General features: G+C 38.5%; 1 pseudogene; it reads left to right on the top strand.

Moving 5' to 3' along the window:
* The first annotated feature begins 12929 nt into the window (after window positions 1-12929).
* LOC106974064 (etoposide-induced protein 2.4 homolog) lies at window positions 12930-13698 on the top strand (annotated as a pseudogene).
* The last annotated feature ends 332 nt before the right edge of the window (window positions 13699-14030 follow it).

Below are 14030 nucleotides of genomic sequence, written 5' to 3'. Positions count from 1 at the left end.
ACGAAACAATTGATGACCTTGATGAGTGCAGTTTCGTGGAAGAGTGGAAGCAAAACCCTGACTGGAGAGTGTTGAGGAATGGAAGCGTCAACAACCCTTCCGGGGAGAACTTTCCAACTTTTGCAAGGAGTATAATGCCATGGTCTGAATGTTTGTGTCCCTTCAAAAGTCATATTGTTAATATCCTACCCCCAAGGCAATGGTGTCAGGAGGTGGGGCATTTGGGAGGTGATTAGGTCATGAGAGAAGTGCCCTCATGAGTGGGATTAATGCCTTAGAGAAGAGACCCCAGGGAGACCCCTCGCTCATCCCTCCTGCCATCTATGAACCAGGAGGCTTGAGCTCATTAGACATCAATTCTGCTGGCATATTGATCTTGGACATCCAGACTTTGAGAAATCAATTTCTATCCCACTCAGTCTATATTTTGTTTAAGCAGCTCAAACAGACTAAGACTACTGTTTGAAGGGAAGCAGAGAAATGGGTTAGTTCCTCTACATACTAGGGGACACAAACATGCATCAGAAACTTTCTAACGGGAAATACTAAGAGCATGCTGTGTTGGTGGTGGGGGTAAAGAGAACGTTCCATGTAGAGAGGTCTCCACCAGAGTGACGCATTTGGCCTCTCGCCCTACAACTTACTCTTTAGCTGCTCACCCTGGAGGAGTGAGTTGACTAATCCATGGACAAAACACGCTGGTCCTGTTTCCCAAGGTGATGGAGTCAATCTACGAAAAGTCTGAACACTGGAGAACTGTCTCTTTCTGTGCCAGATCAGGATGAGGCAGTGATCCTGGAGAATGTTTCTGCCCTAAGCCTGAACTTTTGAGGTTTCCCAAATGTCTACACTGAAGTGGTAGCAAAGTGCTAGAAAGAGCTCGGGGCAACAATTTAAACCTCAAGCAATGGACTTGCAGTAATGGTGATGAAAACGTTACTCCCATTATCGCCATTGATTCCATACTTGGTAGGAGAATAAAAATGTATTGTACATGGACCTGTTAAGGATGATTTAATAACATGGGGACATCAAAGGAAGAATGGAAATTGGAGGAGCCAACACACTCCTCCAAGTGCGGTGTGCTTGGACCTTTCAAGTCCAAGTAGGGTGGACTTGAAATATCATCTGTTTATTATGAGCAAAGAGGAAAGAGAATATAAGGGTACAGAGGCAGATACAGCCGGAAGACAGACTTGGAATCCCGTCTTGACTCTATCATTTGGCTAGATGGCCTTGAGAATATTCCTTACTTGTAAAATAGGAATAATAATATTTATCACCATCAATTTACTATGAAGCGTATATGAGGTGTCACATGAAAATACTTAGCAAAAGATCCAGTCCCTTAAAATCAACAAATGAATAATAATAATAATAATAATATCCGGGGGTGCCTGGGTGGCTCAGTCAGTTGAGTGTCTAACTCTTGATTTCAGCTCAGGTCATGATCCCAGGGCTGTGGGAGCCTGCTTGGGATTCTCTGTCTCTAAAATGAATACAGAGACGCCTAGGTGGCTCAGTCGGTTGAGCGACCAACTTCAGCTCAGGTCATGATCTCACGGTTTGTGAGTTCGCGCCCCTCGTGGGGCTCTGTGCTGACGGCTCAGAGCCTGGAGCCCGCTTCTAATTCTGTGTCTCCCTCTCTCTCTGCCCCTTCCCCATTCATGCTCTGTCTCTCTCTCTGTCTCAGAAATAAATAAACATTAAAACAAATTTTAAATGAATACATACATGCATACATACATATATACATAAATAAATACATAAAATATCTGTAGTAATGTATATATAATAATAAATCTATATATACCAGGCCAGGCCAAGTATAGCAAAATGTGAAGACAAGTATAGACATGCTTCTGATGTCCAGCAAAGTTGTTTAATTGGTAGTTTGTCTATCCATAAAGCCAAAGGGATCTTTCAACATCATAACTTTGTGTTTCTTTAGTTAAAAATCTTTTTTGATGTTTGGTATTCAAAAAGTCTTTCTGATGTTCACTTCAGGCAAGATAAACATTTTGTTCTTACTGCTAGAAATTATGAACAATCTGGAACAGATGATTGTCCTGTTTCATACTGTCAGCTCCGGGAAAATGTAACCTCCCTTGAAAATGGAAAAGTTTACAGAAAGTCTGAGAACAGGTTTTTCTTTTTATCGTAAAGATTTTGTAAAGAGTCTTAGATAAATTTTATTGCTTCTCCTGATTCTCTCTTTATTGATCAGATAATTTAGACAGAAGCCCTCATCAAAAATTTCGACCACATTGTAATGAGTTTTCTCCATCAATGTATAATAAATATAACTGAAAAAGTGTTTCAGGAGAGCATATTTCCTTTTAGCCCATACCATGAATATTTTTTCTCCACTAGTAAAAATTCTTTTACCAGATAAATTAAGTTGCCTACCAAGTTCTTCTCAGGCAAAGTACTACGCTCGGGCTTGTTGAAGGGACAACTTTTAGAAAATCATGCAACACTCAATTCTGCCTCCCTTTTTCCAAGGCAGGAATATGTGTGTATCTATAGAGAAGTTGTTTTAAGATTAAGGTATAATTAGGGCACCTGGGTGGCTCAGTCAGTTAAGCGTCTGACTCTTGGTTTCAACTCAGGTCATGGTCTCAGGGTTCAGGAAATGGAGTCCCACACTGGGTTCTGCCATGACAGCGCATAGCCTGCTTGAGATTCTCTCTCTCTGCCCCTCCCCTGCACTCTTTCTGTCTCTCAAAATAAAATAAGTAAACATTAAAAAGGGATGTAGGTATACTTTGGGGTGCTGGGTGCTGGGTGGCTCAGTCGGTTGAGCGTCAGACTTCAGCTCACGGCTCACGATTGCAAGCCTCTGGCTCGCTGCTGTGAGCGCAGAACCCGCTTCAGATCCTCTGTCCCCTTCTCTCTCTCTGTCTCTCCCTCGCTCACACACTGTCTCTCAAAAATAAATAAACATCGAGAAACAGATTAAAGCATAATTTACAGTCAGTAAAATGCATAGATTTAAGCAGTCAGGTTCATGGGTTTGACAGTCATCCATATGCGTGCACACACGCCCACACACCTTGATAGAGCGTATTTCCTATACCATGGAGAGGTCCCTTATGCCCCACTTTTAGCTAATGCCTTCAACCCCACTCCCACCCAAACACTCTCTGATTTCTATCCCCATAGACTAGTTTTTCCTATGTTTGGATTTCATTATATGGAATAATCCAGTATACTTTTTTTGTTTGGAGCCTGTGTGATTTTTTTTTCACTCCACAGAGTATTTTTTATGTTTATTCTTTTAATGTGTATTTATTTTTGAAAGAGAGAGAGACAGAGAGAGAGAGAGAGAGAGAGAGAAACAGAGCATGAACAGGGAGGGGCAGCGAGAGAGAGGAAGAGACAGAATCTGAGACAGGCTCCAGGGGTCGAGCTGTCAGCACTGAGCCCGACGTGGAGCTTGAACTCACAAACTGTGAGATCTTGACCTGAGCCAAAGTTGGCCACTTAACCTACTGAGCCACCCAGGCACCTCATCCACAGAATATTTTTAAACTACAGGGGGGAGGACACTTGTTGGGATGAGCACTGGCTATTGTATGGAAACCAATTTGACAATAAATTCTATTAAAAAAATAAATTAATTAAATTAAATTAATACTACAAAAATAAAAAATAAAACAAAACTAATTCATATCATTTATAGAATATGCAGTCTATTCCTTTTGATTGCTTATTAGCTTATATTGAACATTATTCTTTGGTGAGGCATCTTATGACTTTTGTCAATTATTTTGTTGGGTTGTTGTCTTCTTACTGTAAATTTATAGTTGGAACATGAATTATTTATCAGATAGGAGTATTCTCAATATGTTTTCACAGTCAGTGGCTTTTGTATTTATTATCTTCACGGAATGTTTTAATAACCACAATTTTAAAATTTTTATGAAGTCCAACTTTTTAGTTATTTCAATATTAGTGAATTTTTATCGAGTATAAGTAATATTTGTCTACTCTGAGGCTAGAATGTTCTCTATGCTTTCTTCTAGAAGCTATAGGGTTTCAACTTTTATCGTTATACCTATAAAACCTCTCAAGATCTAAGAACGGAATAAGGCAAAGCTCAAACTTTATGTGTGAGTTTCTGTGTGTGTGTGTGTGTGTGTGTGTGTGTATTTAAGCCAGGTTTATTGACATGAAATTTACATGCAATAAAATTCACCTTTTTCAGGTGTGCTTGATGAGTTTTGATAAGTGTATACATTTAACCTATGCCACAATTGAGGTATAGAATATATTTATCAATTCAGTTTTCTAGACACATTTTCACTCAACTCTTTCCCTTTCTTGTACCCTTAACTCCTGGAAACTGCTGATATGTTTCCTCTCCTTTTAGTTTTGTTCTTTCTAGAATGTCCTATAAATGAGATCATGCAGGGTTGCCTGGGTGGCTCAGTCGGTTAAGTGTCTCACTTCGGCCCAGGTCATGATTTCATGGTTTGTGAGTTCAAGCCCTACATCGGGCTCTGTGCTGACAGCACGGAGCCTGCTTGGGATTCTCTGTCTTCGTCTCTCTCTGCCTCTTCCCTGCTTGTGCGCTCTCTTTCTCTCTCTCTCAAAAATAAATACACACAAAAAATAAATTCAAAAAATGGGACCATGCAGTCCAAAGCCTTTCTGTCTGGATTCTTCTACACGGCACAGTACCTTTGACTTTTATCCATATCGTTGCATGTATCCATAGTTCATTCTTTTTATTGCTGAGTAGAATTTGAATTCATGGATTTACCACAATCCATTTATTCATTCCTCAGTTGTTTCCAATTTGGGCCATGATGAATAAAGTGTTTATGAGCATTTGTGTCCAGGTCTTTGTGTAGATATATGCTTCCAGTTCTCTAGATGTTGAATTACTGGGTCATATGGAAAGTCCATGTTCAAAGTAATACCAGCACCACGTGAGAGTTTCACTTGCCCACATTATTCCCAGTATTGGTATTTCTGTCTTTTTAATTTGGCCATTGCAACGAGTGTGCAGTGATATTTTGGTCGTAATTTCCATGATGAGTGCTGACAGTGCGCACTTCTTTTCCATGGGTTGATTCATATATGTCCTTTAGGAAAATCTCAGTACAACATTATTTTTAAATTTAATTGAATTATCTTCCTATTATTGAGTGATAAGACTTCTTGATATAGGCTGAACCTGTGTCTTTTAAAGGTTATGTGTTTTGCATTACTTTTAACCAGCGTGTGTGTGAGTTATTATGAAAAGGTGTTGATATTTGTCAAATGCTTGCTTTGCATTTATTGAAATAATTTCATGGTTTTCCTTCTTTAGCCTACTGAAATGATCACTTTTCTTGTTCGATATTTGAATACTAAACAAACTTTGTATTCCTGAAATAAACCTCACTTGATAATATATTGCCTTTGTATTTTGCTGGATTCTATTTACTAGAATTTTGTTAAAGATTTTTGTGTCCACATCCATGGACGTTACTGGTCTTCAGTTTTCTTTACTAATAGTGTCTTATTCTGGTTTTGGTATTAGTATAATGTTACCTCCATGAACTAATTTTGGAAGTATTCATTTCTGTTTTATTTTATGGAAGGTTGAACAGGATGGTATTATTACCTCCTCAGATGTTTGGTAAAATTTATCAACAAAGCCATCTGGGCAAGGTTATTTGTGTGTGTGTGTGTGTGTGTGTGTGTGTGTGACAGAATATTTGTAATTATGAATTTAATTTCTTTAATAATAAGGGCTATTCAGGTTACTATTTTTTCACAAGTGAATAAGCTTTATTACCTTGCACCTTTAAAAAAGTGTATACTTCTTACCTAAGCTATAGAATATATTGACATAAAGTTGTTCATAAGATTCCTTTTTTAAAAAAATTCATTTAAATCAAAGTCAGTTTACATATAGTATAATAACGGTTTCAGGAGTAGAATTAGTGATCATCACCTACATATAATACTCAGTGCTCATTCCAACAAGTGCCCTCCTTAATGTCTATCACCCATTTAGCCCATCCCTCCACCCATCACCCCTCCAGAAAGCCTCAGTTTGTTCTCTGTATTTAAGAATCTCTTATGGTGTGACTCCCTGTCTGTTTTTATCTTATTTTTGCTTCCCTATTCCTATGTTCATCTGTTTTGTTTCTTCCACATATGAGCAAAATCATATGATATTTGTCTTTCTCTGACTGACTTATTTCGTTTAACATAATAGACTCTAGTTCTATCCATGTTGTTGCAAATGGCAAGATTTCATTCTTTTTGATAGCAGAGTAATATTCTATTGTATATGTATACCACATCTTCTTTATCTATTCCAAAGTTGCTGTACCAGTTTGCATTCCCACCAACAGTGCAAAAGTATTCTCCTTTCTCTGCATCCCCACCTACATCTGTTGTTTCCTGAGTTGTTAATTTTAGCCACTCTGACAGGTGTAAGGTGGTATCTCATTGTGGTTTTGATTTGTATTTCCCTGAGGATGAGTGATGTTGAGCATCTGTTCATGTGTCTGTTAGCCATCTGGATGTCTTCTTTGTAAAAGTGTCTGTTCATGTCTTTTGCCCATTTCTTCACTGCACTACTTGTTTTTTGGGCGTTGAGTTCCAAAGGTTCTTTTATAGATTTTGTATACTAAACCTTTATCTGGTAGGTCATTTGCAAATATCTTCTCCCATTCTGTCGGTTGCCTTTTAGTTTTGTTGATCGTTTTCTTCACTGTGCAGAAGGTTTTTGTCTTGATGAGGCCCCAATAGTTCATTTTTGCTTTTGTTTCCCTTGCTTCCAGAGATGTGTCAAGAAGTTGCTGTGGCCGAGGTCAAAGAGGTTGTTGCCTATTTTCTCCTCTAGGATTTTGATGGCTTCCTGTCTTACATTGAGGTCTTTCATTCACTTTGAGTTTATTTTTGGGTATGATGTAAGAAAGTGGTCCAGGTTCATTCTTCTACATGTCACTGTTCAGTTTTCCCAGCACCGCTTGCTAAAGAGACTGTCTTTTTTCCATTGGATATTCTTTCCTGCTTTGTCAAAGATTAGTTGGCCATATGTTTGTGGGGCCATTTCTGGGTTCTCTATTCTGTTCCATTGATCTGAGTGTCTGTTCTTGTACCAGTATCATACTGTCTCGTTGATTACAACTTGATGATTACAGCTTGAAGTCTGGAAATTTGATGTATACATTTTTGGTTTTCTCTTTGAGGATTGCTTTGGCTATTTGGGCTCTTTTCTGGTTCCATACAAATTTTGGAATTATTTGTTCCAGCTCTGTGAAGAATGCTGGGGTTATTTTGATGGGGATTGCATTGAATGTGTAGATTGCTTTGGGTAGTATTGACATTTTAACAATATTGGTTCTTCCAGTCCATGTTTTTTCCATCTCTCTGTGTCTTCTTCAATTTCTTTCATAAGCTTTCTATAATTTTCAGTGTACAGATATTTCACCTCTTTGGTTAGGTTTATTCCTAGGTATTTTATGGTTCTTGGTGCAATTACAAATGGGATAGAGTTTTTGATTTCTCTTTCTGTTGCTTCATTATTGGTATATAGAAATGCAACCGATTTCTGTATATTGATTTTATACCCTGCAACTTTGCGGAATTCATGGATCGGTTCTTGAAGTTTTTTGGTGGACTCTTTTGGGTTTTCCACATAGGGTGTTGTGTCGTCAACAAAGAGTGAAAGTTTGACTTTTTCCTTGCCAATTTCGATGCCTTTTCTTTTGGTTGTCTCGTTGCTGAGGTGAGGACTTCCAACACTATGTTGAACAACAGTGGTGAGAGTGGACATCCCTGTTGTGTTCCTGCCCTAAGACGGAAATATCTGTTATTCCCTATTGAGGATATTAGCTGTGGGTCTTTTGTATATGACCTTTATAATCTTGAAATATGTTTCTTCTATCCCTATTTTCCTGAGGGTTTTTATCAAGAAAGTATGGTGTATTCTGTCAAATGCTTCTTCTGCATCTATTGAGAAGAACATACGGTTCTTGTCCTTTCTTTTATTAAAGTGATGTATCACATTGATTAATTTGTGTATATCGAACCAGCCCTTCACCCCAGAAGTAAATTGCACTTGAATCACTGTGGTGAATAATTCTCTTAATGTATTGTTAGATCCAGTTTGCTAGTATCTTGTTGAGAACTTCTGCACTCGTGTTCATCAGGGAAATTGGCATGTAGTTCTCCTTTCTCGTGGGGTCTTTGTCTAGTTTTGGAATCAAGGTAATGCTGGCCTCCCAGAATTTGTTTGGAGGTCTTCATTCCATGTCTATCTTTTGGAACAACTTCAAAAGAATAGGTATTAACTCTTCTGTGGACAATCTGGAATAAATGGACACATTCCTGGAACCATATAAACTACCAAAAGTGAAACAAGAAAAAATAGAAAATTTGAACAGACCTACAATCAGTAAAGAAATTGATTCAGTTATCAAAAATCTCCCCATAAATAAGAGTCCAGGGCCAGATGGCTGTCCAGAGGAATTCTACCACACACCTAAAGAAGAGTTAATACCTATTCTTTTGAAGCTGTTCCAAACATAAGATTCCTTTATCTTTTAAATGTCTGTAGGATCCAAAGTAAAATACTTTTCTTCTAGGTATGGTAATTTGAGTTTTCTCTCTTTCTTGTTGGCTAAAGGTTTATAATTTTATTGAACATTTCAGAGAGGTAGTTTTTTATTCTATTGATTTTCCTTTTTGTTTTCACTTTTCTATGTCACTGATTATTCATTTTCCCCATTTTCCTGCTCATCTTAAGTTTGCCTTGTTCATTTTTTTCCCTCCGGTTTCTTAAGGCAATAGTTTAGATCAGAGGTTGGCAAATTAGAGCCTGTGGCCTATTTTTGCACAGCCTCTGAACTAAAAATGTTTTTTTTTTATATTTTAAAGGGTAATAAAACAAAGAACAGTCAACAGAGATCATCTATGAGTCACAAAGCCCAACATGTGTACTATTTGGCTGTTAGTTTTCAAAGTTTACCAATTCCTGGCCTAAATCATTTGTTTCAGTCTTCTTGAATATCAGCATTTAAAACTACAAATTTCTCTTTATTCACTGCTTTAGCAGGATCCCACAGCTTTGTTACAATATTTTGTCTTCTGCATTTGAATAAAAGATTTTCCGATTTTCCTTGTGATTTCTTTTTTTGTCCTAAGGGTTATTAACTAAGTGTTTCTTAATTTTCAAATGTTTGCTTATTGATTCCTATCTAGTTAAATCCTGCTGTGGTCAGAAATGTATTTTATATGCATTCCGTCCTTTTAAGTTTATTGAGAGTTGATTAAGTGTCCAGAATAAAGGTTGTCTTGGTAAATATTCCATTTACACTTGAAAATAATTTGTATTCTGCTGTGTTTTGGTGTTTTATATATGCCAGTTGTGGAGGCTCTTTTTTTCTCTATACATGTATACATATATGTCTTCATCACCTTTTGTTTAAAAATACTTGTTGAGAAGTATGTTCTTTCTGTCCAATTAATTGACAAAGTGTGCCTGGGCTAAAATTCGATTGATTGAAAATCTGTAGATTTTGTCCTTCTGGCTGTCTCAAAACATTTATTTTCAAATATCCAAGGTCAAAAAATTTTTTTTCAAACTAGACAAATGAGAAGAATCCCTTGAACATTAGTCTCATGCAATGTGATGGCTTGTTAGCAAAGAAAAATTCCTACAGTCTTTCTTTGAACAGTGCCATTGAATTTGATGGTAAGGTATACTCCAATGACTTTTAAAATAATTTTAAGGCTATGTCACTATTAGGAATAGGTGCATAAATTAAGTAGAAATGAAGCGGATTCTAAAGCTGGACGATTTTTTGAAGCTCCAACATTTACAAGTTGAGTTTATAAAGTTTCGACTTTTAATGATCATTTCTGTCTTTTTCTTCTACTTTGCTATTCCCAGGCAATATTATTGCTGCAGAAGCAATATTATAAAAAGAATATCATCTTGTATACTTTTAATCTGAATGAAATTATGAAAGGGTTATTGAACATGACCTTAAATAAAGCCAAACTGTCAATAACCTAGAATCACCATTTTGGCTTGCTTGAAAGTATATTTGATGCTAACAGATTAATTGACGACTGTTTGGTGTCTTGGCAGGTTCCCTTTTTTCACATGTAAAGTGAGTAATGGGTTCTTTATTCAAATGGATTTTTAAGAAAACAAAAAGTCGCATTTTTACTTGATTTAACGAATACTGAAATTGGAATTCCGGAAAGATATTTCCTGAAATGGCTAGACTGAGACGGAAGGTCTGTTAGTTAATGTTATAAGTAAATACCTACAGCTTCAGAAACCTACTTCGTGCAGGGCCCGGAGGTGACTTTCAGAATTAAGGGTCCAGAGAGCCACAGGCTCAGAGCTACATGGCCCAGAGCCCACTCTTTGGTCCCGTGTGACATTGGTTTCGTGTATTATAAGGCAGCGAGTGAGGTATTTCCCAATGGGGAGCTCTCTGACTCTACACCATGCTTAAACCCTATGTGCACGTGTGTTAGGCCCTACGGCAAGTAACGTTTACAAAGTCCCGTCCTGGTGTTCAGAAATGATACCACTAGAAGATTCGCCAGCTTTTCAGATGTTTTTATAACTAAAGGTTCATATCTGAAAATCAAGTGTTCCCTTCACTGAAAAAGAAAACTTCTCACATTCAAAATGATTTGAAAGGAAATCCACCTCGTTGAAAACTGGTGGCATGATTTTTGAAGTCATATAGACCCCCATCTTACACTAATACAAAGGTAAACTTACAAAGGGCTCTCTTCCTTGTTTACCCGGTGATTTTGGAAATGCTGTTATTAACTTAATAGAATGTCTGCATTTATTGATTATGACTTAGTAAAGAGAAGATATTAAAATAATTGATGCAAATAGCTACCTAATTTAATTATAAACTGTCACCTTGAACAGCCAACTAATGCATTTTAAAGAACCTGTTTGTTTCAATAGAGATCTTATACTTATCCAGGGGTACAGACTTTACAGCAATTATTTATATTATCATAATATATAAATACTTAGTTTGTAACATTCACGGTTTGGCCCAAACACATTTTAATAAAGCATAAATCCAATATAACATATGCCTTTCTCCAAATTATTTCAAGTTAATGCAAGGATGTTCTCGCATGAAAAGATTTCTAAATAATTGCAAAAATCTAGAATTTTTTAAAAGACCTTCAAAATAAAAAGGGAAAAGCATTGGATTTGGAATCAGGTGATCCAGGCTTAAATTTTGGCTTTGAGGGCAAGGTTCTTTGTAACTCTGCTCACTCCTCCCTGGATGAGTTCTAGTTCCCTCCATCTGCCTTTTGGGCATTATGCCAAAAAGTGAATGGTCTGAGAACAACTTTGAGGGCCGCACAGTTATATGAAGCTGAAGAGGCAGAAATTACAAGATTAATTTCAATCCAGAAATTGAAACTGATCCAATCTATACTCAACCCACAAACAATAACCTCTGAGTTTTGAAATATCTCCCTTAAACCTGTTTTATTTATCTCTTTATTTGCTTAGATTCCTAAGGAAAAGCACAGATTTGTCACAAATGAGTATTTGTGGTTGTATTTAACACAATCTTCTGGAGAGAGGAATTGCTGAGCCATAAATAAACCTCTTCTGTTTTTGAGTAAGATTTCACAAGACTTTATATTGCTTTCTTTAGGAAACTTTACACGGATAATATTGAGCCTATCACCATGGTGTTTGTTACTAACCTTTTAGTTAGTACCCCAAAAACCTTAGTTTGAGGGAAGAAAATTCAAAATTATTAGAATTCTCATGCAAAGCATCTGCTGTCCTTGGGTTTGCACCTCAGGGCCTTTGCACTTGTTGGTCCTGTCCTTAGAAAATTTTCTCCAGGCATCCATATGGATGCCCCCTCTATTCATTCATATCTCTGTTCAAATCTCACCTCATCACTGAAGTCCTCTTGATGTCCTTCTAGAAAGCACACCCAATCCATCTTTCTCCTTCACATGGCTTGCTTTTGTGCTATAGCCCTTGTGCCTGTCTGCTATTATGTATTGGTTTTTTGTGTGTTCACTATTTCCTTCACTAGAATGGAAGTTAGCGAAGTCACAGACTTTATTTTTATTTGTTGAGTTAATTAGTAATTAATGAGAAAAAGCAATACCTATATTGGTATTTATATCCAAGAAATTAAAAGCTTTGGAGTGTCTAATTCTACTTAGGAATACCAAAAAGATATAGTATATTTATAGTATAGTTATAAATATTGTGTGTGTGTACTCAAACAGTGGCCATTCAGGTCTTTCGCTTTTATTTATTTTTTAAGTTTATTTATTTATTTTGAGAGAGGAGAGAGGGGGGGGGAGGGGCAGAGAGAGAGTGAGGGAGGGCCAGAGAGAGGGAGAAAGAGAATCTCAAGCAGGTTCCATGTTGTTGACACAGAGCTCGACATGGGGCATGAATCATGAACTGTGAGAGCATGACCTGAGCCGAGATCATGACCTGAACCAAGATCAAGTGTCGGGCGCTCAACCAATCGAGTCGCACAGATGCCCTATCAGGTATCTATTGAGTAGCCAAATGGAGATATTGAGTAGGCAGTTACCTGTGTATTCTCTTAGGAGAGGGGTGTGGTTGAGGATATCGTTGGGGATGATCAGTGTATATGACGCTAATGTAGTGTGCAGTATTTGGTGTGATCAGTAGGAGAACAAGTATAGATAGAAAAGGGAGGAAGTCCAATGACCAAACCCAGGACACTCCACCATTAGACGGGGGGTGTGACCCTGGGAACATGGTGTCAGGAGAAGCCACCAAGTGGAGAGAAAGTGAGCAGCCTGCAGTGGGTGAGGGTCCAGGCTGGGGTCCTGCCAACAGGGCTCCAATGTTCATGATGAGAGGTTGAGGGACTCTCCTCTCTTTTCTGTGTAGTTGATGGTGTTGGTGTGACGAGATGGCCAACAGCATCAAAACCTTTCTCCAGGACCTTGCCAAGGGAACTGAAGTGTCCGTCTGGGCTATTCGTGCCATCTCGAAGCTAGATGCTCAAATCCAGGACAAAAGAGAGGAGCAGTATTGAAGAAACGCAAGTAGTACCTTGGCGCAGTAGAGGGAGCAGGTATAGTGCACGAGCAGGAGAGGGAACCAGGTATTGTTACCGGAATTTTCCAGTGCTCTGTTTGGAATGGCAGAGTATTCTCATGTGTTCTCCACTTGTTTCATCAAGTGTTTATTCCTGGGCTTCAGCCAGTGACAGCACAGGTTATCGGTGATCCATGGCTACGTGGAGATGCTTGGTCGTGGCTGGAGTTCTTTCTTACATCAATTTCCAGTGTTCTTTGGGTTCTCCCCATCTGTGCTTAGCAGAGCTTCCAGTGTCATTTGGTTTCAAGATAGAATTGATCTGGCTTTTGAGGTATCAGGGAGAAAGTGTTCCCCATTCCCTGGTTTCAGCAAAACAGTTGCTCACGTGTTCTTCAACAGTTTTCTGTTGACTATCTTCTTCATGCAAGGGATGTTGTGAGTCTCTTTCCCAACCGTATTTTTGGTCCTCTGGTTAGTCTTCTGCATATGTCTGTCTCTACTCACTAAACTGCTTTGGGTATCCTAGTTCAATAAAGGAATCAAAATCCACCAGTGGCTATCGGTCAGAAAGTCGTTGCCTTACTAGCTTGGATGTGGCTTGCCCTTGGCTTTCCTCATAGGAACACAGTCCCTGTACATTACCTCTCTATCCTCCTTCATTTACTCTCATCAACTTAATGCATGGCAAAGAGCCAGCCATACATCTTGTTGGTGGTCTCCTTGGAAAGTCCACAGGGCCTTCTACCTTCAGTCTGCCCGAGCCCTGCTCCTCCTCCGAAGGGTCCCTTTCATTAAGTGGGTCCCTGCTGACTCCTGAGCCACCTGCATCCAGAGGGGAGGGGGTGTATTGGAAGGACCCTGTGGCAGTTCATCTCCCTGTTTACCTCACCCTACTCTGCCCAGGGGCCTCTGCATATTCCCTTCTTCCGGAGGAACTGGGATTTTTGTCTCTGGTGACCATAAGGCACAA

This window comes from Acinonyx jubatus, chromosome F2, assembly GCF_027475565.1.
Source record: "Acinonyx jubatus isolate Ajub_Pintada_27869175 chromosome F2, VMU_Ajub_asm_v1.0, whole genome shotgun sequence".
Taxonomy (NCBI): Eukaryota; Metazoa; Chordata; class Mammalia; order Carnivora; family Felidae; genus Acinonyx; species Acinonyx jubatus.
Note: the sequence above shows the minus strand (reverse complement) of the source record. Positions and strands in the feature narration are given on the sequence as shown.